The following is a 26,998-nucleotide window of genomic DNA, read 5'->3' as shown; positions in this document are numbered from 1 at the left end:
AATCTTGAGCTTGCTCAACAGTTAGCACGTCCTGGCTAGGCTCAAGAATTGTATCCAGCATTCCATTGGCCTTGAGATGCTGGCGAATATCATGAACCCACTTGTGATATCCAGAGCCAGTTGTTCCCAATGGAGTCCAGTTTGTTCAGGTTACTCATCTTGAAAGAGAATATGAAATTAGGGTTAGTTCCGGAGCGTAAAAGGCTACCACGAAAACATATAAAATTTCTGAGCGTAGTAGCTCCCAAGAAATAATGAATTTCCGAGCGTAATTGCTTCCAAAAAATTAGAGATTTCTTAGCATAGTCGCTTCCAAGAAATCCGATTTCAATTTTTTGGATTAGATCGAAACAATGATGTAAGTGGTCGATCATAAATTCTCTACAAACTCTAAGTTTGGAGATCTCAACAAACTCTAAGTTTGGAGATCTCAACAAACTCCAAGCTTGGAGTGAGCACGAACTCCCACAGTTTGGCTTTTGGTCTCCATTTTTGCCTGAAAATGGCTGGAAAGGTCACTGGAGCTGACGTGGCACAAGAGCTGACGTTGCGGGCTGACATGGTGGTGACGTGGCGCTGAGGTGGGCCTGGCTGGCAGTGGGCCAAGGAAGTCAGTGGGCCGGGCTTTGTGGGCTTCTGGGCTGAGTTCTTTTTTTTTTTTTCTCTTTCTTTTCTTCTTCTGCCGTTTTTTTTGCAGGAGGTTTTGGCAGCCGGTTCAGTATCTTCTGGCCGATTTTTAGGATTCTTCTTTTGGTTCATGAATCCTTGGATCGCGACGCTGCTGGTGGAAAAATTTGATAACAATTGGAGTTTCGGAAGATGGTGAATCGGTTGAGTATTTGCTGCGAGTGGTTTGGAGCTTCCGGTGGCCGGTTCTGATCATTCTGCTGCAGGTTCTGGACTCCTGGTGTGGAGGTCTTCAAGGTGTGCGGTGGTGGCCGAAAGGGTTTCAAGGTTTTGTATTTGGATTTAGGGTTTTGGCTATTAGGTTTTAGGGTTAGAGTATCATGCTGATAACGTGTTTAAAGAAAACTGAAATTGGAAAAGAATTGAGTCGTACTTTCATTGATAATAGGGGCCTCTTTATATAGAAGATTACAAGATATAGGATCAGACTTGTACAAGGAATTATAATCATACAATTAATTGGATATCTATGAATATCTCCAAGAATATTTCTAACTCAAAATCCTATTACAACTAGGTCAAGTAACCTTGAGTTTGGGCCAGACTCAAATTCTGGATTTACTTGAACATTATTGAAATAAAATAAAAGAAAATTATTGAAATCTGATCTTGAATGATTTCATTGCCTCTTTATAAACGTCATCAAATTGAAGCTGAAACTTGATGAAGAACTCCTTTGGACAATGTTAGGCCTGGAAGAGAAGATACTTGAATCAGATAAACAACTCAAATGTTACAACTAGTCTTTAGTGAGTCGAACTCACAACCTCCCACTTTCAAAGGGGAGACTATGCCACTAGACCAAATTGTACTAGGCAAAGGAATAACAAGTTGGCCAGACAGAAACTATTCGCAAAATCTTGTCAACTTTTTATTTATTTATTTATATTATTTTTTTATCCCATCGCACCGCACTTATTAATGTTAATGAGATTTGAATCTTTAATCTCCACCATAATCAGCTAACCAACATGGCACGGTTTACCAGCAAAATTTTTTTCTCAACCTAGGGTACAATAAAAAAGCCAAAGCTTATTAAATTTGCTCTTCTCCCAGAGATAGATTTGAGTTGAAGACGAAGACCCCAAGAAAATTTCCTAGGTACCGACCGATCAATTTGTGCAATGTCTTCTATAAACTTATTTCCAACTGTTAACGAATTAGTTGAAGAAGGTTTTATCAAAGGTGGTCTCGGAATTTCCAAGTGCTTTTGTATCGGATCGGTGAATTAATGATTATGTTAAAGTGAAGACAAAAATTGGGAGAGTATTCAGTGCACCGACGTGCATTTAACCAACAGAAATTGACGGTTGGATAACATCACGTACATTTTTTTGTTATTAGAAAAAAAAAATTCTTATAAATATTAACGTTTGAGATTTACTGAATCTGCTGATTTACTTACACCGTCGGTGTATAGAAGAATTTTCTAAAAAATTGATGTTAAATTGGATATGACAAAAAGCATATGAACGGGTGGAAAGGGTGTTTCTGCGGAACATTATGAAGGTGCTCATGGCTTCCCTGCTAGGTTTGTTCAGTTAATCATGGAGTGTGTGCAAATGGTCTGTTATTTAATCTTGACCTAGGGTCCATGTTTCAGGAAGATTACTCCGACTAGTGGTTTAAGGTAAGGGGATTCAATTCCCCTTATTTGTTTATCTTAATGGCTAAAGGTTTTTCCTCAATTATCCGACAAGCAGAACAAGAAAGGATAATTCGTAGTGTATCCCTTGCGCACGGTGGCCCTTCTGTCCTCACATAATTTTTTTGCCGATATAGCTTTTTGGTTTTGTGATACTTTGGTAGTGGATTATGAGAACTTGAATAGGATTTTCAGAATCTATGAGTCCCCGCACATGGATAAGGGTAAAGAAAAAATGTGCAGTTGTCTTGAACATGTCCATTACCTTGTCATTAGAGGTATCTTGGTGTTCCTACAGTAACAGGAAAGAATAAACAAAAGCTATTCCGAGTTTTGTCGTATAGAATTTGGCAATATAAAGGGTGGGAAATTAAGAGGCTCTCAAAGGCGGGAAAAAAGATTCTAATAAAAGTGGTTGCTCAATCGATTCCAAATTCCAAATTATATAATGAGCGTATCCTAGTTAATTGTGGTATTGCAAGTTTCTGGAGGGAAAAATTGACAGAGCATATATATGAAAAAGATTTAAATGTTTTTTTTTTTTTTTTGGGTGTTTTCTTTGGTTATTTTATTATATTTTATAAGTACTTTGGTTCTAAGAAGAGAAAATGAAACACGATCAAGAAAATCGCATAAGTTTGGAGAATCCTAAAAAAAAAATTAAAGACTGCATAGCAACTAGGAATCCCAATTGCAAATCTTGAAGTCCCCATATATGACCTTAATGGAGCCGGGAGAGCTCGAAATGGTTTTTGCGCATCAGAGAAGTCCAACCTGATAATGACGGAATTTTTTTTGGTCGGATGACATCATAAAGAGATGAACCAATCAAAAATGTTGTAGACGGATTTCCTACAAGTTAAGGAGTAGGTGGGCTTCATTCCGGTTTACGCACTCTGTGTGTCTTGTCTGTCCTAAAACGACGGTGGACATTAAATTGTTGTAACCTCCTAATGTTAAGATGAAATTAAGTGTCACCGAATTTATTTTTGGTCGTCAACATAGAGGGAAAGCTATATTAGTTGTCTTATGGCTATGCATGAGTTCTATCTTTCCAGTATATCACTGTTATTGGAAAGCAAATGAAGTAGCCACTAGAACGCTCCTTGCTAGTTGGTGCATCTTAGAATATATAGGATTGATGTAGACTTCTACTATTATTCAAAACATTCTCTCAAGTGTAAAATAGGATTTAGGCATTATGTTACCCATTGTATTCTGCAGTTAGTTTCATTAAGTAAGACTTGAAGGCAACCGCACCGGCTTTTACTTAAAAAAAAAAAAAAAATCTAAAAAGCAACAAGGAGGACTAAATGACTATTATAAAAGGAGCTCTAAATATTAGAAAAGAGGCTAATGCGAGTGTCGTATCAAAGCAACCGAGGAGGAGCTGCCGCAAAAACGACCAGTCGCGAGTTCGCCAACCAAAAAATTGGCTTTTTATTTTATTATGAATTCTTTTAGGCTTTCATTCTCGACAGTGTGTAACTAACTTTTAGTAGTTAGTGGGCTGCTTTGAATGCCTTGTACATGATTGCTACTATGTTCTGACCTTCTATTTGATTTCTGAAAAGATGAGAACCAGTTTAGTATTAATCATTGATGAATTCCTTTGTGCTTACTTTGGGTGCGCGCTCAATCAGCAGCATGCTTAGGGTCCTACAGCTATGAGTGTATGATGCATATGCTTCTTGCTAAATAAGATTCCTCATATTTTCTTGAGTACCGAATATTGATCATGGATTGGCATATGAGATTCGATCCTAGCATAAACAAAACACCAGTAAATTGTCTAATGACGACTCAAATCCTTATGGAACGCATTGATGATATCTTGATTTTTCTTTGAAGTTCTTAAGAGTATTTTTAGCAGACTCTCTATCGTGGTTCCTTAGCTATTTTGAAGAGCATGTTTAGTTTTTTTATTTATTTTAGCAGTTGCACCAGACTCTTAAGAGCATCTTTAGCAATGCTAGCCATTTTTGAGTCAAATTTTAGCTAAAGTAGCTAAAAAGTTATTTTAGCTAGCCACTTTAGAATTACGTCTGCATCAATGCTCTCTATTTTAGCTAGTTTTGAATTTATATTATTTTTAAATGAATATTAAATAGTTTAAATGTATTTATAAATTACATAAAATAACTTAAAATAAATGTTTTAAATTATAGAGAGCCTCATCCCGCTCTCTATATTTAGGAGCGAGATAGCTAAAAGTTATAATAGAGAGCCACTTAGGAGTCTGGTGCAGCTGCTAAAATAGATAAAAAGCTAAACATACTCTCCAAAATAGCTACAATAGAGAGTTTGCTAAAGATCCTCTAAGTGCTCTCTATTATAACTTTTAGTTATCTCTCTCCTAAATAAAGAGAGAGGGATGGGGCTCTCTATAATTTAAAATATTTCTTTTAAGTTATTTTATGTAATTCATAAATACATTTAAACTATTTAATATTCATTTAAAAAATAAGATAAATTCAAAATTAGCTAAAATAGAGAGCATTGATGCAGACGTAATGCTAAAGTGACTTTTTAATTAGTTTAGTTAAAATTTGACTCAAAAATGGCTAGCATTGCTAAAGATGCTCTAAAGCATGTGATTCCCGATACCATTTTCATTAAGTGTAGGAAAAAAAAACAAATTATTATATATGGTTCATAAAAAGCTTTGCATTAAATTTGTGTGGACTCACCTGTCTTCTCTTATGATCGATAACATATATGTTGGATTCAAATTTGCTCACCACTATCCCCTTAGTGATCACCCAATAAAAAGCTGCTAAGTATGATAAACCATAATCATGGGCTAACTATGATTAACTTAATAAATTATCAGGAAAGAGAAAAAGTAACTTAATAATAATAAAACTAATATGTTAAAGGAAAAGCACATTATGTGCCTTCGTCAAAGTGACTAACGGAGAGGGAATCAAGGAATTAGCGATTACTGTTAATCAGCATTTAATGTCATCATTGTAATTGATATTTCTGTTGCAATTCTTTCCCTATATAAAGGGACTATGAAATGAAATGAGTAGACCAATTCCAATTCTCATTTTATTTTTACACGTTATCAGCACGCTCAGAGAAAATAGCAAAGAAAAAAAAAACCTGAAACCCTAGAAGATTTTTTTTTTCTTTTGTGCCGCCACCCTAAACACAAAAAAAAAAAAAAAAAAAAAAAAAAAATTCTCTTCTTCCCTGTCCAAACCAGCCTCACCTCACCGGCCAAGACTGGCCCCAGCACTACCGCCAGCCAAACCCACAGGGCGCACCTGCAGACGTCAAGCATCGGAAGCATCTTGCCTAGACCTGTAAATGGACCAGATTTGGATCGGATCGACCTAAATCCAAATCCGTTTACTTAAAAAAAAAATCGATCCAAACCCGCTCCGTTAACCCTGCGGATCATTGATAGTTCGATCCAAATCCGTATCCATCGGATTAACGGATACCCGATCCTCTAATTTGACCCGTTTATCATTTCAGATATTTTAAAATTTTAAATAGTAATATTAAATTTATGTTATGATACCTCATAAGATATTAATAAAATATTAAAACAATATGAAGATTATCACCAAAAGTAGAGTTACATTATCAAAATTCTTAATGCTTATTGGAATCTTGGATGATGGATTGTCCCTTAGATTTCTGCAAAAAAATTATATTAGAAATTCTTAATATTTTATATTTTTAAAAAATAATAATATATTAATAAAAAATAATATTTTATTATTACGAAAACGGGCCGGATCATTAACGGATCGGATCGACCTAAATCCGTATTTGATCCGTTAAATAAACGGGTTAACGGATTCAGATCATTAACGGATCAACGGATCAAAATTTTCGATCCAAACCCGTCCAATAGCCACGGATCTGGAACACGTTCGGATCAAAATCCGGTCCATTTATAGGTCATCCTGCCGGAGCTCCACAGATAGGAAAAACCCCTCCCAGCGCCTACATCACCGATCCTTGCAGCCCCACAGCCGGCCTCATCCAGATCCTTCTTCCGGCCTCCTCCTTTCCAACCCGCCTTCTGCACAGATCCCAGCATTCTGCGCATCCGCCTCCACCCTTGCAGCAGCCTCGCAGGCGTAGCCCACCAATCCCAACCCCGGTGCTCACTCACCTACCCAGTGCCCCTATCCAGCCTCGGCACGCGCTAGGCACCATCTGCAATCCAGGCGGAGGAGGAATAAGAGGAGAGAAAAAGAAGAGAAACAAAAAAAAAAAACAAAAAAAGGTGACCCGACCCAAAGTGACTGACGAAGATGAAATCAAGGAATTACTGATTACCATCAATCAGCAAAGATTACGGATCAATCAGCATTTAATGTCATCATTGTAATTGATATTTCCGTTGTAATTCTCTCCCTATATAAAGGGATTATGAAATGAAATGAGTAGACCAATTTCAGTTCTCATTTTACTTTTACATGTTATCAGTACACTTAGAGTCAATAGCCAAAGAAAAAAAAAACCTAGTCTTCTAGTTTCTTTCTTCTATCCATCGAAAACAAAAACCAAAACCCTAGAAGAAAAAAAAATACACACACTGTGAGAATGGAACTGAATACCTTTATATTATCTCTAATGAATGTGGAAGGAAACACATTTTAGAGAAATTAATCAGTCAATCTAGTGAACTGTACCTCACTACTATTCGGATAATTGAATCATATGCTATCACCAACAATGAAACGTGGGACACTACAGGCTTTGACATGACCGCCTAGGGCACCCTGGTGGTGACATGATGATCCGTATTTTAAAGAACTCACACAGACATCCCTTCTTTCGAGTGAAAAATAAAATGGGACAAAAATCATTCACACTGCAAGGTGTCGGTCCTAGTACTGCTCAAATGCAGCCATTGCCTTCTGACATACCAGAAGCACTTCCTCCCTCCCATTATGCCTCATTGACTATTTCAAAGGCACATCACTCATTTTGTAAAGCCTACTCTTTAGCAAAAACAGGATTGAGACCTTCCTATGCTAAAGATACAAAACAAAACATTCCATTCTTACAAAAGATACAAGGAGATATCTGTGGACCTATCCATCCAGAATGCGGACCATTCAAGTACTTTATGGTTCAGGTGGATGCTTCGACACGCTAGTCACATGTCACTTTATTGTCCACAAGAAATGCTGCATTTGCAAAACTCTTAGCACAGATTATAAGTTTAAGGCTTCACCACCCTGATCACCCTATCAAGTCTATAAGGCTTGATAACTCTGGAGAGATTACATCAAAAGCATTTGATGATTATTGCATGTCTATTGGGATCGATGTAGAGCATCATGTACCCCATGTGCATAACAAAATGGTCTCGTAGAAGCCACCATCAAAAGGCTACAGATGGTGGCTAGGGCATTGGTTATGCCCACAAACCTGCCTATATCTGCATAAGGTTATGCAATATTGCACGCAACTTTACTTATTCGTTTCAGACCCACTGCTAGCCAACTATTTTCTGCATACCAGTTGGTAACTGGATATGAGCCTGATATTTCACACTTACGCTGTCACACCCCTGATTTTTAACACAAATAAAAATTGATATACAATCCCATAATTATATATGCGTGAACGTTCAGCCATCAATACGAAATACCTAGAAACTTTTCCTCTTTTAACCCAAGTACATATTGATGCCCTGAACCCACTATGTCAATATTGACCAGCCCCATAGAGTCATATATTACAATGCTTACGAATTAAATTGTCAACAACAAGATAAAACGTAAATACTCCTCAGAGTTTACTATAACGGAAGTTCTTATCAAAAGTAAGGTCACAGAAATGGCTTCCTACCGTGAAGCTACAAAGGCACTATCTCCGCTCCAGCCCTGATTATCCTAACTTGCAGGATTAACCCCTACACAGTTTGAATAGTATATCGGGTTATCACACAACAAACCCGGTAAGCTTTTGCAAGCCTGTATGAGTAACTCAAAACAAAACACTGCACAACGCACGCCAAAAACGAGGAAAACCTTTCAACTCGAAAATAAGGAAAACATACCATGTTTCCCAAAATAATACTTTTTTCCCAAAAGAAAACTACCAAAGTCACACTGTGACAAAATCATATAAATCGTTAACCTAACAATTCATATATGATAAATCGATCCAACCTGGATAAAACAACAATTCGATCCAACCTGGATAAAACAACAATTCGGTCCAACCTGGACAAAACAGCAAATCGGTCCAACTTGGACAAAGCAACCAATCGGTCCAACCTGGAGAAAACAATAAATCGGTCCAACCTAGACAAAGCAATAAATCGGTCCAACCTGGACAAAGCAATAAATCGGTCCAACATGGACAAATCAATAAATCGGTCTAACCTGGACAAAGTAACAAATCGGTCCAACCTGGACAAAATAACAAATCATATCAGTTGTTAACCTAACAAGTCGAATATGAATCTTTGGTCCAACCTGGACAAATACGTACCCATGAGTCGTAAGTAACCTACTTAGATCCATGAGGTACCATAGTAGATAGACTAGAGCTCTAACTGAATCGTAACCAATCACCCGGTCAGTGTTCAACCTTACGATATAATATTGCCTTGAGGATGCAACCTGCAACCCCGGATCCTGAGGCCAACCTGACCTTCAGATCAAAATATTAAAAGAGTCGCACTGGACCCCAAATGTTAAATCAAATCAAAAGCAGAAATCACAACCTGTGACTCTCACATCCTCAGACCACCGGTCGTCGGATCAAAACGTTAAATCAAATCAAAAGGAGAAATCACAACCTGTGACTCTCACATCCTCAAACCACCGGTCGTCGGATCAAAACGTTAAATCAAACTAAAAGGAGAAATCACAACCTCTGACTCTCAAATCATCAAACACTTTTCAAAACAATAGAAATACCATTTCCCACCATTTGTTTTCCGAAAAGTCACATCACAAACAATAAAACGCATCATTCATGCATATTGTTTCCATAAATCCACAAATCCACCAAACCATATATATTTCACATAAATATATAATTACGTAGTCATCCGCTCAGGAATGCCTACTAATACCAACAATAGTTTGCAGTTAAATCAATATATCTCAAAATGATAAAGGTAATTCGTTCATTAATGAACCTTGAACCTTGTGAGATTACTCACCTCGAAACTCCCGCTGCGTCTTCACACTACTAGACTGCTTACAGAATGCCCTCTGTCAAACACCTAAGGAAGTACAGCCTTGATTCAGTCACTGAAACACAATGAATAACATTCGAAACCCTAAATCGAATCAAAATTCCCAAAGTGATGCCAATTAAGGCGAAACCACTTCCGAGACCTCCCAAAGTCTCCCGAACACTTCCACGATCGATGTGTCCAAACCACAAGTAGATCGAACGCTCGGATCCTCACGAATGGAATAAATTCACCGATATGAAACAGTAAAAATCATAACAAATCCATTCGAACTCCAAAATATACATATTATATATCGAAAAGCTCGTATGAACGAGTAGAACATATATAATACCAAAAACAGTCCCCTAGATGGCCAGAACACTGCCGGAACGCCGGTGGCCAAAACTCATTATTTCCCAAAACTACTAACATCAAAGCTATTCATCTAAGCATGCTTGTGAATTTTCATAACTTGCTCGAAGTCAGAAAAAAAGCATAAAGGGTCGAAAACTACCAATCAAGGAGGCTCCTCTGAACTCACCTAAGGAAACTTGAAGCCCGCCGTTGTCGGAGATCGGAGAATCGATTGGGTCCGACTGCACCAAAGTTCGCCGCCTTGCTGCACCGTCGCCGTTACGAATCGATGCTAGAGGACACCATAGAGAGGAGCGCACGGTCGAGACGATCTGATCTGGAGAGTTTCACCGGAAAAGGTCGCCGGAGCTGCGAGTTCCGGCCGGGTTGGATCACCGAGTCGGGTCAGTCGCGGGTGAGGAGAGAGAACGGAGAGTTTCTGAGTTTCTGGTTTTGGAAACTTCCGAAAATAAAAATGGAAATTTCCGAAAACGGAAACCCCTATATATAGAACTTTCTAAATTTTCAAACACTTATAACTTTTTCATACCAACTCCAATTGACACATTCCACATGTCCATGAACTCGTATCGACGCGCTCTACAACTTCGTGAAGGAAGTTTTCGGAGAATCCCAACATACCAAAAGTCATCCTTGAACACCCCCTAAATCCACACTTTATGAATGAAAATTCATCCGAAACACTTCTGCTTCGTCCACGAGCCACGAAACCGTCCAATAACCATAAAACTAATTCCGGAAAATCCTCGAAAAATAATTACGAATTTTCGGAGTATCACATACGCATATTTGGTTGTGCAGTATATGTGCCTATTGCGCCCCCACAGCACACCAAAATAGGTCCTCAGAGACGATTAAGTATTTATGTTGGATAAGAATCTCTAACGATTATCCGCTATTTGGAACCCTTGACAGGTGATCTCTTAACCGCTAGATTTGCGGATTGTCACTTTGATGAGACAGTCTTCCCGTCATTAGGGGGAGATAGGAAAAAGGATTTTCCAAGGGAACGATATGAATTGTCGCGGTTTGTCCCCACTCTATCTCATTTTGATCCCCGTACTTCACAATGTGAAAGTGAAGTGAAAAGAATAATCGATCTTCAGAACGTAGCAGATTTGATGCCTGATGTGTTTACTGATATTACAAAAGTGACGAGATCACATATACCAGATACAAATGTACCTACAAGGTTAGAAATCCCAAAAAAGGGGCACGGCGCCTCAGATAGAGGCGCCGCAACCACACTAAGTGGAGGTGTGGTTTAGGCCGTGGCTCCCCAAAGGAAGAGGGGGAGGCCACTTGGTTCAATTGACACTCACCCAAGGAAAAAGAGGGCGAGTAAGGTACAAACCGATCCATTAATCATCAATGTAGAGAATCCCTCTATGAGATTGTCTCTGATTATAGTTATGTCCATGAATCAATACTGGAGGATGCTCCAATGTTTGAAATGATTCCAGAGAACAAAGAAATCTCAATGGATTATGAGAGTGCGTATGAGTTGATGGAAAGATCTTCCATACACATTGATGATATATTTGCATATACTGTTGCTCAAGAAATCATAGAGCACGATGATATCGAACCACGCTCTGTTGCAGAATGTCAACAAAGAGCATATTGGCCTAAATGGAAAGAAGCAATCCAGGCAGAACTAGATTCTCTGACAAAGAGACAGGTATTTGTTCCGGTAGTACTAACCCCACCAAGTGTAAAGCCTGTAGGACATAAATGGGTCTTTGTCAGAAAGCGTAATGAGAAGAATGAAGTTGTCACGCCCCTGATTTTTAACACAAATAAAAATCGATATATAATTCCATAATTATATATGCGTGATCATTCAGTCATCAATACCAAATATCAAGAAATTTTTTTTTGCCCTTCAACTAAATACATATTGATGCCCTGAACCCACTATGTCAATATTGACCCGCTCCGTAGAGTCATATATTACATAAGCTTACGAATTAAATTGCCAACAACAAAATAAAAGTAAATGCTCCTTAGAGTTAACTACACAACGGAAGTCCAAATAACTGAAAAGTCACAAAAATGGCTTCCTACCATAAAGCTGCAAAGGCGCTACCTCAGCTTCAGCCCCGATTATCCTAACCTACAGGATTAACCCTTACACCGTTTGAATAGTGTACCGGGTTGTCACAGAACAAACTCGGTAAGCTTTTGCAAGCCCGTATAAGTAACTCAAAACAGTCAACACAACTCACACCAGAAATAAGGAAAACAAATCACGCTTTGATTCCTTAAAACATGAAATAAAGGAGAATAACCCACCCTTAATTTCCTTTCAAATCGAAATAAAAGAAAGCAACTTACGCCTTGGTTTCTTTTAAAACGAAACATAGAAAGCAACACACTCCTTGGATTCTATCAAATGAATTCTATCAATCGTACCATAGAAAGCAACTCATTCCTTGATTTCTATCAATTATACCAAAATCGTACCATTAGAAAACAACTCACACTTGAATTCTATCAATTTAACATAGAAAGCAACTCACTCCTTGATTTCTATCAATTGTACCAAGATCGTACCATAGAAAACAACTCACACTTGAATTCTATCAATTTAACATAGAAAGCAACTCACACTTGAATTCTATCAAATCATTAATAAGGAAAACAACTTGCACCTTGTCCCCCTAAAAACCGTTAATAACGAAGCAACTCACACTTGTTCCCTAAAAACACGTAATGTCATGAGTTATCAATAACCAGTTCCCGTTACCCCAGGAATTACCTATATGGCAGACAGACTAGAGCTCTAACTGAAACGTAATCACTCGTCCGGCCAAAGACGTGATTACCTAATATTCTGCCCAAGGTCATAGACCTTCGTTCCTCGGGCCGCACAGTCCCTTGGAGCAAAACATTTAAAAAAGTCGCACAGAACTCAAAATCTTACACAAATCGCAACGCTTTTCAAAACAATCAAAATCAACATTTCCATAATCATTGTTTTCCGAAAAGCCATAACACAAAACAATAAAAAACATCATTCCATGCATATTGTTTTCATAAATCCACAAACCACCAAAACATATATATTTCACGTAAATATATATATATATACGTAGTCATCCGCTCAAGAATGCCAAATAATACCAACTATAGTTTACAATTAAATCAATAATTCTCAAAACGATAAAGGTAATTCCGTTTGTAAATGAAACAGCCTAACCACCAACTAACCGTCCAAGAATACTTCGTCCAGTACCTAAGGAAAGCACAATCTTGATTAAGTCAATAAAACACAAGGAATAACGTTCGAAACCCTAAATCAAACCAAAATTCCCAAAGTGAAACCAATTAAGGTGAAACCACATCCGAGACCACCCAATGTCCCCGGAATACTTATACGATCGATATGTCAAAATCACAAGTCGATCAGACGCTCAAATCCTCACGGATCAAATAAATCCACCGGTATGAAATGGTAAAAATCATAACAAATCCATACGAACTCCAAAATTTGCATATTATATATCAAAACGCTCGTATCAACGAGTAGAACATATATAATACCAGAAACAGATCCTAATATGGCCGAAACGCCGCCAGAACACCGCCATAGACGGTGGCGCACTGCCGCCGGCCGAAACTCAATATTTCATAAAACTTCCAACATCAAAGATGTTCATCTCAGCATGCTTAACCACTTTCATAACTACACCAAAGTCCAATTATAAGCCAATCGATCGAATTTTACCTTAGAACAAATCAGCCCGAATGAAACCCTAGAATTTCAATTCCAAAATTCGACCTCCACGAGTTGAATCGATGCAAGCCACCTTGTGGAAAGCACCTACATCCTCCAAGCTCCAAAAGCCCTCAAGAATCATTGACAAAGGTGGCTGGATTCTCCAGTTCCGACGAAGGCGATTTTGTCCCTGACGTGCCTTCTTCTCGGCCTTGCAGCGCCCACCACAGCTCGTCCTACTCTCGATGGTTACCACAGACGTGTAGAGGAGGTTGAGGCGAAGAAAGCCCACTTGGAATTGTGTCTGATGGTGGCCGGAGGTGGAAGAACGAAGCCGGTTAAATGGAGAGCTGCGCACGGGCTCGGGAGAGAAGAGAGAGAAAATATTTCCCAAAAAGGAAATCTGACTTTTTCTGATATTTTTCTGGAAAAATGCCATATATACCAAAATGGAAACGTTTTCCGACGACCATAACTTCTTCATACAAACTCCGATTTCAACGTTCCATATATCCACGAACTCGTATCGATGCACTCTACAACTTTTGTGAAGGAAGTTTTTAGAGAATCTCAAGGTATCAAAAGTCAACCTTGAACCCCCCCCTAAATCCACACTTTTCGAATAATTATTCGCCCGAAACACTTCCGCTCCATCCACAAGCAACGAAAGCGTCCAATACCCACAAATTAAATTCCGAAAAATATTCAGAAAATAAATACGAATTTACGGGGTGTCACAGAAATCTATTTAGGCCTTGAACTATAACATCGAGTTTGTGGAATACTAATCCCCCAGTCTGTGTATGTCCAAAAGATGCTCAAGCGATTTAACATGGACAAAGCACACCTTGCTAGCACTCCCATGATCGGCAGAAGTTTGGATGCAAAGAAAGATCCATTTCATCTAAAGGAAAATGACGAAGATGTGTTGGGAGCTGAAATTCCCTATCTAAGTGCAATAGGCGCATTATTGTACTTAGCCCAATGTACTCGACTAGACATTGCATTCTTAGTGAACTTGTCAGCTAGATTTAGCTCAGTGCCAATGCAGCTTCACTGGAATGGTATCAAGAATATCTTCCGATACCTAAAAGGAACCATTGACTTGGGACTACTCTTACCCTATAGAGAGACAAGAGGGACGACAGATGGAACTGTAATCCCTAAAGGAAATGTTGATGGCGAAAGCGCCACTCATTACACCGAAACGCCAAATGACGTTTTGGTTCGTTTTGCTGATGCTGGGTACCTCTCTAACCCACATAAAGGTTGTTCCCAAACTGGTTATGTATTTACCATTGGGAACATGGTGATATCTTAGAGATCAACCAAGCAAACCCTTGTGGCTACCTCCTCGAACCACTCAGAGATCATTGCTCTACAATAGGCGGTTCGTGAGTGTGTATGGTTAAGAGCTATCATACACATATTCGAGGGACTAGTGGTTTGAGTTCTACCACTGAAGAACCTACTTGCATTTATGAAGATAATGCAGCTTGCATCGTACAGATGAAGCTAGGATATATCAAGGGTGATAATACAAAACACATATTGCCAAAATTTTTCTACAATCAGCAACAACAGGCCCTCCTCAAGATTCAAGTGAATCAAGTAAGGTTTGAGGCGAATGTGGCAGATTTGTTCACCAAATCATTGCCTAAGGACATATTTGAGAAACATATGAAAAGCATAGGAATGCAAAGACTTTCTAAGCTCCCTTGATTAATGTAAGGATCAGGGGGATGTGTAGACGTCAGGGGGAGTCTAACACACACATGTCATCCTCAAATGTAAAAGGTGCGTTGTGCTCTTTTCCTTTGACAAGGTGTATTTTTTGTCCCACAAGGTTTTTATTGTTATTTGGCAAGGTTTTTAATGAGGCAACAACTCATGCACCATTTCGTCTTTGACTTGGCACAAGGGGGAGTGTTAAAGGAAAAACACATTATGTGCTTTCGTCAAAGTGACTGACAGAGAGGGAATCAAGGAATTAGCGATTACCATTAATCAGCATTTAATGTCATCATTGTAATTGATATTTCCATTGTAATTCTCTCCCTATATAAAGGGACTATAAAATGAAATGAGTAGACAAATTCCAATTCTCATTTTACTTTTACATAATATACATTATTGTGGTGCGCTATTCACACACCTCCCTTATTTATCTATTACTTTAATTTTTTTTTTTTTACAAATTACCCTAACTACCCTCCCATGCATGAATTTTTTTTAGCAAGTCAATCATCCACAAATCCTAAACCCTTATTTTCCTACTGATACAGAGAACTTCATAACTCTTTGTGATTTTCTCTTTTCTTTTCCATCAAAAATTTCTCTAGCATAGCCGGCCATTCTATATCTCTAATGTGATGCTTTGAGGTTTAATAATGGCAGAACAAGCAACTTTAAACCCATCTTTGGAAAAAAATTTACATCTGATTTGCAATACAGACATGGAAGAAAAATATGAGTTTAATGATCATTCGAGCCCGTTTGAATTCATATTCTTAGTAAAATTCTAATTGAAATTATTTGGTGTATTTCAATCCATTACTCTCTACTAAAAAAAATTAATTTCTCAGCGATTTGGTGGACTAGGAGCTTTAAATTTGTGTGTTCTATTCGTCTTAATTTTATGTTGGTATGAATTGCCGGCTAATCATGGTTTTGACTTGAGTTGATTGATAACTTTGAAATTGTTGATGCTCTGATTTCATTTTGACTTTAGTCATATCATCACTCTATAGAATGCTTTATGTCATTACAAATGGTATCTTCAATGAACGCTGCTTATTTAGATGTGAGAGGTTTTGGATCTCCTTTAGTATAGAATGCTTCATGTCACTAGAAATGGTATCTTCAATGAACGTTGCTTATTTAGATGTGAGAGGTTTTGGTTCTTCTTTAGGTGAATGCTTCAGTTTTGTATAGCAGTCATGACATACCTAAATTCCCAAACTCAGTTACATCGTGATTTTTCATCTAAGCCCTAAACTTTGCCACACTAATTTCAAAACTTTTGACATAATGCACTTCGTCCTGTCCATCATTTTCTTTTTCCTAATCAACAAGAGAAATTTTATTCGCACACCTCTAAATGTTAAATACACATTCATTTTTTCACACACCCAACATCACATTTTATGGGTAAGTTAAATTACTAAAAGAGATATTTATACTAACAATAAAGAAACAGAGTTGGAATTAACAAACATATGCAGTTTTTTTTTTTGTTTTTGTTTGTTTCTAGGTCTATCGCAGATGGATATCATGAATTTGATTCTCAATAATTTGGCATGCATGGGATCGAGCCTTCTTATCAATCTAGTTTCAAAAATGTATTAACTATCCAAATGATATGGACAAACAAGAGCAAGTGAAAACCATTGAAAAATTCATCAAGAACTCTTGTGATGTATTGTTTTGTTTCACTCCAATTTCATCATCATTGGTTCATAAATCTCAACAATTGGCATCTGAATATTGTCTTGGTCAAGTCTGTAATGACAAGCAATTCCCCATGGCATCTGAGTATGTTCAACCCAACAAGTGAAAAGCAGTTAAAACGCTCTTTGGGTGCCGTTGTATTAAGTTTAGTGATGACCATGTGATTGACCAAAACTTTCACATTGAGCCATTGAGGAATTGATGCTAAGTCTTCTAGAGTAATATGTCATTCTTTGGGTCTCATTTTTTTTTTCAACTGCATCAATGCAATAGGTAGTAGGTGCTTCTATTCATACCTCCACAATTGGCATTTGGACCTCTTTCTTTTTTCAAGTGATAGTTGACTTTGTCAACTCATGTCAAATTACCAATAAAGACACATAAGAAAAAAAAAAAGTATTTTCCCTTTTAGAGGTCATGAAATCAACAAATGGTCATCCACATGCCATTTTTTCCCTTTTGTTTTTGTTATGGTCTTCATCCTTACCAAGCAAGGGAGAAATCAACAGACCAGTTCCTTGAGTCAATTTCGGATATGCAATATTCTCTAACCAAAACACCAACAGACCACTTTCTCTTAAAATCATACTCATCCATTGGAGTGTACTATTCTCATCGAGCAAATATATGAACCGAGGGAATCTTAGGAAGTTGAAGAAATGAACTGCTCTTGGCCTCTAAAGATGCATATGCCTACAAAATACAACAATAAGAAATCCCCGAGGGGGGGGGGGGGGACTATCAATTGAAAGGATTTTTTTTTTCAGCTTAGTTGTATCAAGAGCAAAATAATATTGTGAAATGTTCAAAAATTGATGGAGGAGGTCCAACTACCGATTTTGATGGTATATGACTAGAACACTCTAAAAAAAAGGTTTTTATTGATATTATTGGATGATTGGTATTATAGGAAAATTAGGGAGGTGTAGATAGCATATTGGTTATTTGTAAAATTAAGTTGGAGGTCTATTAAGTGAGGAGGTCTAAATACCAATTTTGGAGATATGAATAGAAGCTCCCATAGGTCGTCTCTCTTGTATAAGAAAAAAAATAGGTAGTCTCATACTAGATATTTATCTCAATTTATTTCACAAAAAAAAAGGATATGAATTTAATGAAAAGATATTGTGTATTGTGAATGAGGATACACTATGCCAAAAAGGCCTTCAGACGACACACTTCAGACGACATAAGTAGTATTTTATGTCGTCTGAGTTTTTCAGACGACACAATTTTTTTTTTCTGTCGTCTGAATATAGGCTAAAACCATACTGGTTTAATTTGGAAAAATAGTGAGCATTCAGACAACACATTTATGTAGTTGTAGAAGGTGGTGATTTCCTATCTCAAATTTGGAGGGATATCCAAAATTTTGGATGAGTCTTTTCCCTCTCAAATAGCCAAGCCCTAGTTGACTGGAAAGTGCTGCGACATTCAGACAACATTTAAATGTCGTCTGAGTGTGGAACTTATTTTAAAAATTTTCACGTTGTGCTTTTTGATCTCTATCCCTTACAATTAAGTCATTTTCTCTCCTCACTCTGCGCTCTCCCAGCTCGACCCATAACTTGCTAAACTGAAAAAATCAAACACTCGCCTCTCTCCTTCTCATCAGCTCTCTCAACTCTCTCTAATCTTGATTCTCTCTCTCCTTCATCTTCTCACTCTCTCGATTCTTCTTCTTAGTCTCTCCTTCTTCTTCTTAGTCTCTACTTCATCTTTCGCGTCTGGATTAATGGCTCTCCAGCAACCAGAAGAGTTGTTTCCGATTCAGATTATTGGTAAGCAATTTAAGGTTTCAATCGTTTTTTTAGTTTAGGGTTTCTACTGGGTTCAATCTTTGATCGATTTTAGGGGTTTATCTGCAAATTTTGGGTTTGCTTATTATCTCAATTTTAGGGTTTGATTTCGATTAGGTTTTTCTTCTATTTGGGGATGGGGTGATTGAAATGGATATAGCTGTATTAGGGTTTTGTCTTTGGGGACAAAATAGATGTATCAGCAAAAGCAGCTTGATCTTAGATAACTCCCTGAGACTAAAATAGATGTACGTCTGTAACAGCTATAGTAATCACGCCCCATGTCCATCCCCAGCAAACAATATTCACCCTTTCCGTACCCATTCCTTAGTATTCGAATATGACTTTTCTTCGTTCTTGATGTATATCGAATTTACGATGCTGTATACTGCTCTCTATGAGTTTATTCAATATCACAGTATATTCATCACCCCATGGTATAATTTTAAATTATTTCAATTTTCTCGTAGCCCTGTTCTTTTCATGTGCATGTATTCATTGTTTGGTGATCTAATTAAAGTCTTTATGCAATGCAGCCGAACAAATATGTCATCTTTCCTTCAGATGACGATGAAGATGATTCTCATGTTGATGACAATATATGGTATGGTAAATTGTCTCCGAGCACCCTGCAGCGTCAAGTCTTTTGCCGGATCAACATGATCTGATTATGAATCATCAATTATCAGAAACAGAGGAGTGAATATGTTGCTTAGCTAACTAGAGGTTTGTGATTTATCTATTTTTATTAAGTACTTGAATCAGTTCTAAGCTTTGGATAATTTGCCTTTTTAGTTAAACTATAAAGCATTCACATCGAATCCTATATATGATAAAAAGTAATACAATTCTATAGTTTGTTTTCCCTTTAAAAACTTGTCCACACAGTGCACACATACTTTGCTGTATTATTCTTATGCATGCGTGATGATACTAAATGAAACGTTAAACCGTGTACAAACGCACCACTGATGATTTTTTTGCTTATGTTTTCGAGTTGTTTCTTTCCCTTTTAACTGAAATTTGGTTAATTATTGTTGGATTCTAGAGGATTATAGTGGCCCTGCTTATGTTATGCATATTTCTCTTCCTTATGGTCTTGATGCTAACTGTACAATGTTGTGTATACTAATCCTAGATTAATGTAGCATGCATAAGCCTTCGAGAGTCGTATTTGATTTCTATTTTAGTGAAGAAATAACAGCTAGGCTTATTAGCAAATAGTATGGGATCTCCTTAGGAACATTGTTTTATCAATACATCTAAATGGTAGACCAACTTTATGTATCTACTTCAAATCTTTACTATTCTGTACAATTCCCAACATAACTTGAACAATGAACCACACCTCAATTTCTATAAATAAAAAAAGGTTAAAAAAAGAAGAAGAATAGTAGATGTCTAGCATCAAATTAGAGGGTACTTGAAGTTACCCTAGTTTGTCTTGGTTAATCATTCTATATTAGCCAATCTATCCTTAGCCTTGGGGTGGTTTGTTTGGGGGTGGGGGGGTTGGTCTTTTCAATCTTACAGCTTACAAGTCAGCCAAGTGGTTTACCAGTTAATTCTTAACTGGATGTGTGTGGTTAATAGAAGATGTTTAAAGTTGGTCAGTTTAAATTAAAGAGAAGACATTCGTTATGTTTTAGTCTTTCCAAGAGTTTGGGTGTGATTTGTTTCAAGTTTGGTATAGGTGGCTGGATTTGTGAAATACAAAGTGGGTGTTAGCGATTGGAATTTGATTTGCTGTAGCAGTTGATTGGCTTTATTAGCTGCTGAAAGCTAAGGCTTGAGATAGGGAAAGCAAACTTTTCTGTAGCTATAGCTTTGATTCTGATTTGGTGTGTAATTAGTGTGATAGTGTTAGAACGTTTTCCTCTGCAATTTTTAAGTGCAATTTGACAAGTAGAGAGTCACACCCCAAACATCTAACCAGATTGTAGCTGGTTTAGTTTAGTTACCACCTGGGATATGAAAAGCCAAATGGGGTTGTAACGCTTCATGCATCCTCTTTGTATTCCCTTGTTTACTCTCCAATGTAGTAGCTATTCTTTTGGCTTGTAAGCTAGTTCTTTTTGTTGTGAGATCTCTCTTGTTTACTGTTAAAATAAACCAACTTTAAAATCAAAACTTCATATTGTGGTTAAAACAGCTTTGCTGAATTTTCTGAGAAAGCTGCCGATCTGTTAACTTTGAGCTTTGTGTTGCCCTACTTACTGATCTCCAAGTGTCGTGAAATTTTGATATATTTCTGTACCGCTAGTTAACAAATGATCTGGAAAGTTTCACCTTATTTTAATGTATAATGAATCTTCAGTGATTTTTCCTTTTGAGTCTGGTCTGCTTTGGCAAAGTTCCAGAATTTTTAGTGTATCCTTTGACTTTCTGCTGAGATTTGAAATTCTATTTGAATCATTTAACCTCTGGTCTTTATATATATTAAACTAGATATTCCACCAGTTGTTTCAAAATTGATTTCTTGTCAATTGGTCTTAAAGTGAATTTTTGGTGGATTTTCTATTTTGACTTTGCTGCTGCTATATTTTTCTAAAACCTAACAGTTCAGTCTATTTGCATCCATTGTTTCCCTTACTTCTCGAACTCAGATTAATTTGAAATTTTAGTATGTCATACCTTGATATATTAGCTTTTATTCTGGAAAATTTCAACTTCATTGTTGCACAAATGAATTTTTCGTAAATCCTCAAAACCAAACTGTTCCTGCCTAAATGTTACACTTTAAGTTGTGTCTAATTTGATTTTTTTTTTTTCCTGAATTTCTCTTGCTTGAGAACCCCTTAAGTCATACACCCGGGTTTGGGGTGTGACATAGAGTTAGTTTGTAACATGCATTTGAAACCGCGACCCTATTGTTCAGTGTGCATCAATATTTAGGATAATATTGTTTCTGTTCAAATTTTCTTAGTTTGTTTAGTATCTTATTGTTTTTTCTCTTTCACTATGTCATGCTAAATAAAGTTTAGGGTCAACCACTGATTTAATCATATGGTATATCACTTATTTCTTGCATCTTAAACATTGCTTGTAGTACCATGGAGGAGAACTAATTTCGGAAGAACTGCTGGAGGCCCATTTATTATTACCAGCTACAACTACCATGCCCCCATTGATGAATATGATGAGAAATTTGAATTCATGATAAATATGTGTTAGCATTTCTTTAGATGTATATTATAAGGTGTGAAAAATTACCAGCTTGCAGTCATTGAACTCGTAACTAACTTGATAGGCTTGATCAAGTAACCCAAGTATGGTCACTTAATGGAACTCCATAAAGCTATTAAGTTATGTGAGCAAGCTCTACTAAATACTGATCTGTCTGTTACATCCTTAGGGAAATATCAACAGGTTTGTCAGCCTCTTTTGTTGGGGAGGGGGATATCAACAGGTTTAAGTAAGAATGAGCTCGCTCTGACTTTTCTACAAAGAAAATCAGCATACTTTACAATAGAAAACTCTATCAGCTTACCTATTACTTACCTATGAAAAATAAGAATAGTATCAGAAGGTTGGAAAAATTACTCTGTTAATTAAATTATTCCCTAACCTATCATCTAGCACCATCATATTCATCCTTGAAGTTCCTGATGATATCCAATTAAACTAAATTAGTGCTTTAATTTCCAGGCACATGTATTCTCTTCAAAACCAGGAGGTTGTGCAGCGTTTCTCTCAAACTGCAATGCAATCTCAGCTGCAACGGTTACTTTCAATGACCGAAACTGTGAGATCCCTGCTTGTTCCAACAGCGTCCTTCCAGACTGCGAAAATGTTGTATTCAACACTGCCAAAGTAAATGAAATAAACAATGGTCTGCAATGCTTATTTACTATTTTCCACAAAATTTGTCTGACATCAAAGTGAGGCCAAATAGGTTTTTCCCCAATGAATTAGCTAAATCATAGGAAACTCTTACAGCTCCAGTGTAGCTTCTTTCAATTTATATATATATATATATATATATAAAAATATATATCGATCTTATACACAGACATGATGCTTATTGTGCACTTTGTTACAGGTGGAACTTCAGACATCCCAAAAATAATTTTTTCCCACTAACTTTGAGTTGTGGTCATGGGAAACCTTCAGCGAAGACATTTCTTCATGGACAGGTGATACAACTCTCACAATTATTGGTTTCTTAGATCAGTTGAACATCACTAGAGACTCCAATGATTATCTATGGTACACCACCAGGTAAGATTAAGTAACTGAACTTCTTTTTCCATTCAATGTATCTATGAAAAATTTATATCCAATTATATAAGAGAATTTTGCAGAACTTGATGTTTTTGGTGTCGACATAAGTCCATCTGAATCATTTCTGCGTGGTGGTAAGCATCCAATTCTCACTATGTTGTCGGCTGGGAACACTAATGCATGTCTTTGTCAATGACCAGCTCTCAGGTATGTATATTGTTTATATATTTGTGTTGTCAGAAATTACACCATCTACTTTTGATTTGGAAGGTAAATGGTCACCTAGGTCTACCTAAGAAACTATGCCCCTATATCTAAATGTCAGTTATGTTCTGTAATGATAAGATCAACTTATGGGACTCTGCAAGACCAGAGATTCACTTTTACAGGAGATGTAAACATGCATGCTGGGGTGAATAAAATTTTGCTTCTAAGTGTAGCTGTTGGATTACCGGTTGGTTCTTTGATTTGCATTTTCACTAACTTTCAATATTTGATATACCAATACAAATTTTGTGTTGATAACTTGATATTAACTGTAGGTCCCTATAATTTGATCGACTTGATTAATTTGGTAAAGTTTGTATTTGAGTAAATTACATGAGTTAAAAATAAGAACTTTCAATATTTGATATACCAATACAAATTTCGTGTTGATAACTTGATATTATACTGCAGGTCCCTATAATTTCATTAATTTGACTTGGTTAATTTGGTATAGTTTGTATTTGAGTAAATTACATGAGTTACAAATAAGAATTCAATGCAATAAGAAACTTCTTGTGGTGTCTTTATACATATGACTAAATCAGAATCTGGATATGTGATTTTGAAGACTATATGAATATAGGTTTCCTATTGTGATGTAAAGGGACCAGTTGTTCAACAAGGATTAGATCAAGGAAGTAGAGATTTATCAGGGCAAATATGGTCATACAAGGTCTATAAAGTTTAATTTTGCTCAATTACTTGTGTACTCGAGGAATGCCTCAACTTAGGTATGTTTCTCTTTACAGGTTGGGCTAAACGGAGAATCCATGAATCTCGGTTCTCCAACTTCCACATTTGCAGTGAATTGGACGAGGGTGTCTAAGGACACATAATCAACAGCCAATGAGTTGGTATAAGGTATGAAATAAGAACTACAAATATTGACTACTGCTAAACATTTTCATTCTAGCTTGTTCCTTACCATCGAGCAATTTTGGATAACGGTGCGACTTGAACCCTCAGTCCAATTTTGATGCACCTGAAGGGGACGAGCCTTTGGCTTTGGACATGGGGAGCATGGGGAAGGGTGAAGTACGGATAAATGGGGGGAGCATTGGAAGATACTAGACTGTTCATGCTAATGGTAACTGCAGCGCGTGCAGTTATTTTGGTACATTCAGGATTAACAAGTGCCAATTTGGTTGTCTCCAACCGACTCAACAATGGTATGTATAAACTTGTTTACCATTGGATCAGAAAAAAGTATTAAGAACCTATTTACTAATTTCCTATATTCTACCTATGTTTTAGGTATCATGTTCCGCAGTCTTGGCTCAAGCCATCTCAAAATCTGTTGGTGGTTTTGAGGAGCTTGCTGGCGATGTTACAAAGATTGATCTTCTGAAAGTCACCCACGTGTGGAGAAATGGCAGACCAAGAACTAAGGCAAACTGAAAGAGCAAAGAAGCCTAAACTTAGTCTAGAGTGTACAAACGGGCATTTCTCCTATTAAGTTTTCAAGCTTCGGTACTCCACCTTGAAGCTATGGGAACTATAACCATGGTACTTGTCGCGCTCCAAACTCTACCCATGTGCTAAATAAGGTACCCTCACAGTAGTGTCATGCTGCTATTGTTTAACTTCAGTTCAGGGTCAGTTTTTCCATTTACCCAAGTTCAAGATCAATAAAACCTTGGGGTCAAACTTGCAGTACTGCTAGCTATTTTGCTATGTTGCTGATGCTCATGATTAGGTTTGTGTACATGAGGCAATGATGGATTAATAGAAATTACAATGAATGATTTCGGATGTGGATTTTATGGTTTCATGAATGGCCAATTTTAATTTCCAAATGCATGCATACCAATTGCAACAGAGGCCTACTAATATGTGTTATCTCAAATTGCAAGTTACAACAAAAGCACACCAAAATGTGTGGTTGCAGCTGCACAAAAACAACACAAAAACCAATTAGAAGTTTATTGTCTTTATGACATTGGGACAACAGAAAATTGTAGTCTGAAATGCAAAACAACAACATAAGTTAGATGAAAGTATTGGCTAAAGTGTATAACAACAACAAATAAGTGTGATTGGACATGATCACAGACAATATAAAACACGTACTATTAGTGGTCCTTTTTATATTCAGACCACAAATATTTGTCGTCTAAATAATCTTAAACGACAGTAAATTGTCGTCGTAGTGAGACTGACATAACAGAAAGAATATGATATCTATTGTCTAAACCATTTCCCAACATCACATATGTATAATTTCAAAATCTTTCACACAACACTTAAATGTCATACAAACCTATCCAAGAACGACACTTAATTGTCCACTGATGCTCTTTACGACCACATATAATTGTCGTTTAAAGTAAATTAGCACAACCTTTAAGTGTTGTTCTATGAGAGAAGACACTACATACGAGTCTTCATATTTCTTATTTAAGGGCATTCAGACCACACAAATAAGTCCTGCAAATATGCTTCACACAATAGTATTTAAAAAATACTGTGGTTGTTTTGTTTATCAGACAATACAAAACTGTTGTCTGAATGCTTTTAAAGATACAGATCACAATGTTCCCAAAATGCAAAACTCATCAGACAACACAAGACTTTTATTTTTTTATGTCGTCTGATGCCCCCAAGAGACGACACCGTACTAGACGACACATTTTTGTTCGTTCAGACGACAGAACAGTTCTGTCGTCTGAAGGCCTTTTTGGCATAGTGATAGTTTAGGAAGTTTGGGATTGTGTTTCTAGTAAAATATTAAAATAAAAAAGTTAATAGGTTGTGTATTAAGTAAGAGATGTGTATCTATTATTTAGCATTGTGTGAAGAAAATTTCTCAATCAACAATGTTATTCACGAGAAAAATTAGTTTATTGTATAATGATGTTTAATTCATGATTGACTTGTTAAATAGAAAAAATAAAAAGAAACATAACTACAAAGGAGGCTAGTTAGGGTAATTTGTAAAAAAAAAAAAAGTTATATTAAAATTTAATAAAAAAAAATAGAGAGGGTGTGTAAATAGAGAAAATGGGTGTGCGAATAGCACCCACCATACATTATTAAGGGATTATTCATTAAATAAACAAATCCTAAACCCTTTCGTCTTCTAATTGCTCTAGTTTTTCTTTTTCTCCAGTTCACTGCTATATTCATCTTCTACCATCAATCCATCACTTATCATCATCGTCTTCTTTAAATTCTAGAGCAAAATGTCTTTCATTAGCTTCCCAGATGGATTAGGCTTTAAATTTGAATCGGGTTGAATTCGATTGTGCATTGAATTTAATAGTTGGATCTGCATGGATCGAAAACCGAACAAACCGAAGCTACATTTAACCTAACATGTTCAAACAATTAAATTATGACAAAACAAATACATCTACATGCTTGTATCGACGAGTAGAGGATAACAGAGAAAACAATAGCTCCAAAAGAGGCCAGACAGGCCACCACAAGTGGCGACGCGTGAGCCTTATGCGCCGCCCATCAACTTTAAAACCAGCAAGATATGACTAGTCAAAATGAAGAGCACTACAAGAGGAGCAACTTTTATAAGTGGCACTAAGATTGATTTGGCCTAGATCGAGCTAGGACTCTCTTGGAAGCTTGTGGTGGCCGGAATTTCAAATTGAAAATCCAAGCTCCATAGGTCATATCGAGCTTCAAGACTAGTATGGATGGAAATA

The 26,998-nt window shown here is 36.9% G+C and overlaps 1 pseudogene; it reads left to right on the top strand.

Annotated features, from left to right (window-relative positions):
- The window catches only part of LOC112178007, a 41,005-nt pseudogene that overhangs the window by 5,628 nt on the left and 8,379 nt on the right, over positions 1-26,998 (top strand).

The sequence above is a fragment of the Rosa chinensis genome, chromosome 7, assembly GCF_002994745.2.
Source record: "Rosa chinensis cultivar Old Blush chromosome 7, RchiOBHm-V2, whole genome shotgun sequence".
In the NCBI taxonomy this organism is placed as follows: Eukaryota; Viridiplantae; Streptophyta; class Magnoliopsida; order Rosales; family Rosaceae; genus Rosa; species Rosa chinensis.
This window is presented reverse-complemented; position numbering and strand designations above follow the sequence as displayed.